This window comes from Callospermophilus lateralis, chromosome 1, assembly GCF_048772815.1.
Source record: "Callospermophilus lateralis isolate mCalLat2 chromosome 1, mCalLat2.hap1, whole genome shotgun sequence".
NCBI lineage: Eukaryota > Metazoa > Chordata > Mammalia > Rodentia > Sciuridae > Callospermophilus > Callospermophilus lateralis.
This window is the reverse complement of record NC_135305.1, coordinates 183,811,277-183,817,577: the sequence shown is the minus strand read 5'-3', so window position 1 is coordinate 183,817,577 and position 6,301 is coordinate 183,811,277. Positions and strand designations below refer to the sequence as shown.

The 6,301-nt window shown below is 36.0% G+C and overlaps 1 pseudogene; it reads right to left on the bottom strand.

Annotated features, from left to right (window-relative positions):
• Positions 1-5,919: 5,919 nt before the first annotated feature.
• On the bottom strand, positions 5,920-6,035 carry LOC143384415 (small nucleolar RNA U13; annotated as a pseudogene).
• Positions 6,036-6,301: the final 266 nt, after the last annotated feature.

Genomic DNA, 6,301 nt, shown 5'->3' with positions numbered 1-6,301 from the left:
GCTTCCACCCCTCCCACACCCCCAGAGGGCTGATTGTTAAACATTTACCTGTATACTGTGCTTAAGAAAATTCAATTTTTGTTAATGGTGTGTGAGCTAAATAAAACTCATTGGCTTCTGTGCCTTGCCCAGCAGCTCCAAGTTTGAGATCCCTAATCTAGGGATTATGCCGCCATGGGCACTGTGCCAACTTGAATCCTTGCGTGTTCCCTCTCTTTCTTTTCTCCCCTCCCCTCTCTCCCTCTCTGACTTCTTAAAGAAAAGACCTGTAAGGTGACCCTACGAAACTGTTACAGAGGAAACAAGAATACACCTTGCCAACAGGTGTTTCAGTAACTCATCTCAGAGTTACCTTCTCTCGGTTGAAACTCTTCAGCCCACCTCTATTGTTAACACCTGTGAAATTGTTCAATAAAACAATCCCACAAGTCCTGTTCTGCCTCTCGAATGTGTAGTCTGTTACATTTCTTGTCAATGAGGCAGCACATAATTCATTTAGAGGGCCACGTAAAGTGTTCGTGAATAACAAATGAAGATTTAGTTCAAACATTCCTGATGGGTCTTGGTGCGCTTACCAGGTTTATGGATCTGTTTCATGGGAATGCACTTTGCAAAGTTGCATTTGTGAGTTGTTTATTCAGTGAATAAAGGTATCCATTATATTTTCTTGTCATTGTTGTAGACATGAATAAAAGGGAAGAAATTAATCACAGGAAAAGCGATTCCAGACTTTTTTCAAGTTGAAGCTCTGTGTTAAAGAATGGAACAATATGCCTACTATCAGATACTTCGTTGGATAAAATAAGTATAAATGCGTTTTTCTCTTGTCATGGAACAATTTCCAGATAATATTGAAAAGGCTTGAAAAACAAATTCCACGAACTATCTAAAATCAGATCCTTAAACTGGAGTTCATAGACTCTAGAAGGGTCCTGGGTAGAATTCAGAATGTCTGGGGACTTGAACGGAAAATCAATTACATTATTATCACTCAGCTCCAACTGAAATCTAGTAATCTTTCAATTAAGAATATAGGCAACAACCAGTAGTACCTGCTTCTTTATCCCCAACAAGAATCATATTTCCCTATCAAATTAGAGCTGTTGTAGGTATCTGAAAACATTGTTTATATTCACTGCTTCTTCAAAATTATAATTATTAGATACACTGCTAAATTTTGGTTTTTAAAAGCACATACGTTATGCCACACATTTGACTTTTATATATTTTGATAAGTATAGTTCTGTATAATTGGTTTTCTTTGTATTACCTATATATTTTATTTTATAAAATATTATCCTGAAAAGAGGTCATAGACTCTAACCAGAATGCCAGAGGAAATAGGATCCAAGGCACAAAGAGCTTTTAAGAACACCTCTTCTTAAATTGGCTTCAATTTAATTTATTCATTCTTTCAACAATAATCTATAACATTTTAGTAACTTTGACATGTTTCACAGTGTCCTAGAACCTAGGAATATAAAAACAAACAGGAAAAAAATCCCGTTATTAAGGAATTCTAGAGAGGAAATGTAACTCACTTTTCCAGGTAACATTTAATCTCAAAAGCAAAAGAGAAACCCAAGCAACTTGTGCATCTCCTGGGAACTTGTTAAAAATGTGTCATTTCCAGTCCCAACCCCAAGTCCCCAAATTTGTATTTTCATAGAATCCCAGGAAATTATTTATAAAATTTGAGAAGCACAGACTTAGCCTTTAGTCCTGCTTACTGCCAAACTTACTACTTCTTTCTTCCCATTTGACCTAACAATGATCTAAAGCAATTGGGGAGGGGCACCCCCCCCCCAAAAAAAAACAAGAAATCAGGAAACTGCTGATAAAGTCAAGTCTAGACCAAATTGATTAGTATAAGGATCAGGAAAAAGAGGGTGTCTCTTTTGAGAATTCCATTTCTAGCAGCAGAAAAGGGTAAAAATCCAAGCTGGGGGAAAAAAAGAGAAATGATTGAAAATTTGATTCCATCTTTCTTGAGCTTAATTTGATCATTCCTTTGTACGAAATAAATTCATCTTGCCTAGTGTTACCTCAATGGAGTGAAATTGGCTACACCGTTCTTTCACTCAAAGAGCTATTCATAGATTTCTATTCTCAAGTATGTTATTTATACTCTGCCTAAAAGTAGGTTTCACAGTTATTTAGAATCATGCAACATCAACAGAGTACTTCTTTAATTTTTGATTTAAGAGTGAAACACATTTGAATTTCCTAATATAATATTTGGGGGGAACCCAAAGTGAGAAGCTTGAGAGAATTATGATATATAAGAAAAGATAATAGAACTCAGTGATTATTTAAAAGTTTAAAACTGATCTAGTTCTATGTGTGGTGAACACATCTGAAATTAAATACAAACTGGGGTAATGTGGTTTGAGAATCTAAATTTTATTAATGGTCCAAGGTCAGTGTTCTCTGCTCACTGCAATATCTGATCCTGTTTTTATTTAAACTCTAATATGCTTCCCATCATAAACTTTTTATGTTAATTTTTGCTTTATAAATATTACATTAAAATGTTCTTTATATTGATTACCAAGCTTTTGGACACCCCTTAAGGTTTGCATTTGAGATCCTAGTCTAGACCCCAATGGACTTCTGAGGTTAGGAATGAGAAAATAATTACACTTAGAGTAAATACTAGAAATAAGAAAAGGTGCTCAGTTTTTCCAAGCAATTGTCTTACTCCTAAAACACCATCAATAGCATTAGAATAACTTTAAAAAGCCACCAAAATGTATCCTATCGTATATGTGTATATTTACGCATATAAGTGTACAACTCATAAATATCATTAAGATCTGTTGTTTTCAGCACATTTTACAGTTAAGAAGCTCTTCCATTTAATTAATAGGTAAACTGAGGCTTGGGTCATTAACTTGAAGATTCGTGGTTTCTCCAAACTGCTCCCAGAGTAAAATGTTTACCAAAAGATAACCCCACTGTAATATAAGAAGCAGTTTTATGTTCGTACATTGTGTGAAATGCTATTGTCATCAAAGTTAATCACCAAGAAAGCTAAGGCTAATAAATGGCTTAGATGAATTGGAAAATTTGATCTTTACTTGGATTTAAATTAATGAAATTATACGGTATCAAAGGCAGCACCTCGCTAGGCCAGTTTAATGTTAACAACTTTCATAATAGTCTCCCAGGGCATTGTTAAGGGGAACTCTCTGAATTGCCTGATGAAAAATTGCACTGCACCAGTATTTTTGCAAACAAAGTGTAGCATGAAGTAGAAAGGGGTACATCACAGGAGAAATAAAGTTAAATTCCATTATCCCATAAGGCACAAATAATCCCACACATCCCCTATGGCACATAACTGAATAAAATGGTCTCATGCCATACCAAATAATTCCTCGAAATACAGGAGATAAGTAAATAAGACTCTGCGATCAAGCCCTCCACTTGCTGTGGAATTCAGCTTTGCTTGGTTCTAAGAAGCAGAACCCAACTTGAGCTGGTTCACATGCAGGGAGTATCTTTTCAGAATGAATAGGAAGCAATGGAATCTCTTGGAAATGTGGCTAGTTCTGAGATGTGCTGTAAGTATAAAATAATTGGATATCAAAAGGTTACTATAAAAATAGAATGCAAGCTGGGCATGGTGGCGCAAGCCTGTAATCCCAGTGGCTAGGGAGGATGAGGCAGAAGGATCATGAGTTCAAAGCCAGCCTCAGCAAAACAGAGGTGCTAAGCAACTCAGTGAGATCCTGTTTCTAAATAAAAATACAAAATAGGGCTGGGGATATGGCTCAGTAGTCAAGTGCCCTTGAGTTCAATCCCCAGTACCTCCCCTGTCCCCCCAAAAAATAGAATGCAAAAATATTTATATTGATGCATTGAGAATACTTTGGGTATATTAGGTTAAATACAATATATGGCTAAAATTAATTTCATCTATGCCTTTTTATTTCTTTTAATGTAACTATTAGAAAATATAATGTATGGTTTGCATTTCTGTCTCTGCCTCATGTTATTTGTTTTTTTGTTTTGTTTTGTTTTGTTTTTGTTTTTGTTTTTGTTTTTTTGAGAGATGGGGGATGTTTTGGCTATGTTGTCCAGGATGGCCTTGAACTCTTGAGTTCAAGCCATTCTCCTGCCTGAGTCTCTTGAGTTGCTGGGACTGCAGGTGCACCAAGCTGCATGTTGTGTTTTTATTGGGCAGCACAGCTGTTGGGATATTGAAGAAGATGTTAGGGGAGTGGATTCTCTTTATACAACATAGGGAAGGCAGCAAGGGTTCAGAGTGAATCATTTTTCAGTGTGGACCTGACTAGATAGAATTTGCTGCTGACTCAGTAAAGGGTAAGACACCAATAAGTGGACACTATAACTACCACAGATCTACCCTGGAAATCTACCCTACTCTTTCCCTCTCCCTCTCTCCTTTCCTTTTCTTTCCTTTTCTTCCTCTCCTTCCTTTTCCTTTCTTTTCTTCCTTTCTTCTTTCCTTCTTCTTTTCCTTTTTTTTTATAAAGGGAAGTTGTCATTATTCTAGTGGGTCAAACAAGAAAGCAAGTAATGCTGAATCACTTAACTATAATACTAAAAAAAAACCCAAAAACCAACAACAACAAGTGAAATAGCACACATTAAAAATTAAACATTTATAAAGCTCAAACCTGAAGGTCAAGTCCTAACTATACCCTGGGAATGGCCATGTCTCCTTTCCTGTGGAGAATCTGTGGCCCCCACCTTTCCGAATTATTCTTCCTGATCAGCTTCACGGAGTTAGAGGTGATTCTGGAAGGTTTGGGAAGACCATCGTTTATATGTCTGTCAAACAGATTGCATTTGTAACATTTAATGCCCACAATAACAATAATAAAACACGTTGGCGTGCGCTCTGTGTAAACACTTTCTTCTGAAGATAGAGCCAGTGAAATGTTTTAGGAACTTTGACATTTATAGCTGTATTTATAATCTTTTTTGGATCATTTCCTCACAGTCACATGTTTGTATATTTTAAATTCTCTGGAGAAATAAAAATGTTTAAACATAACATAATGATATGATATGCATTTTATGAGCCCTTGCTCACCATCTAAGCATGAGCAAAGAGTGCTGTGTGGTGAATCCTGAGAGGGGTGTCTATGTAAATGTCGAGTTTTCTAGCTATATGCCACAGTGCCCACTATGCCATCGACTAGAAAGGGAAAGGGGAGGGAATATTCAACGCACACAGACTTCTTTTTTCTTTATTCTTACAACCAGATCACACTAAGAGCAGACAAGTAGACATTGCTCATTTGGGAAATGCTCTGTGGAGAGTTTTGGGCAAACACTTGAGCTTTTTGTACTCTCTAAGAATTTGAAGGAGATCCAGGAACTTTATTGCCACTCTACACTTGCACATCAGAGGAACTGACTTATTGTTTATTTCTTGAAAATACCTTCTGTAACACAGCAGCCCAGGATATACTCATCGTGGCCATTGGAAAGGCTAATATCATGATGATTCCTACAAACAAGTAAACAACCCTTTTGCTTCTAGTTAAAGACATGAAGTTAATTTTTACTGAACATTTAATCTGGCATATGCCATGTATCTTACATGTGCTGATTTATTAAATACTCACAAGAAATCTAAACAATAAGTGACCAAAATGGTATTTAAACCAGGGAATTTCTTACACCAAAATCTTTTTCTATTTCCAGTATCATCCAGGAGAGAGCATGGTGATTTTAAAACATATCTTCAGATGCTTTGACATTCCTCCTAATGAAAAGTGAAGTCTATATGTATTTCCCTTGATTCTGGACAAATTTTAATGATGGGTTGACCGGTACAGTATGGCAGAAGTGACTGTTGGCTTCTGAGATTAAGGTATAGGGGAAGGTCATTCAGCTTCTACCCTGTTCATTTGGGACACTCACTTTTTGCCACTTAGTTCAGATCAAACAAGTAATGAGTCAATGGCAAAACATGTTTTGAGGAAATCATCTCTTACACAATCATGACATTTATGTGTGAAAACCCAATCATCACACTTATGAACCAACAAAAGGCTTTAAGAACACTCACTTTGGTATTCCTGAACTGTTATGGCATAAGCATGAGATCGCCATCTTGTGAGGAAGCTCAAAGGGCAATTTTAGAGTTTTTTTCTTACATACAGTTAAGGAAAAAAAAAATATCTATAGTTTAAATTTAAATAGACACTATCTGGATTTTAAGTTCATATTGGATTTTACTTTACTGAATAAGAAAAAAGTAGAATAGTGATCATAAAATCATAAATGGACCAAAAAGAAATCTAGATTTCATTTTCTTTTT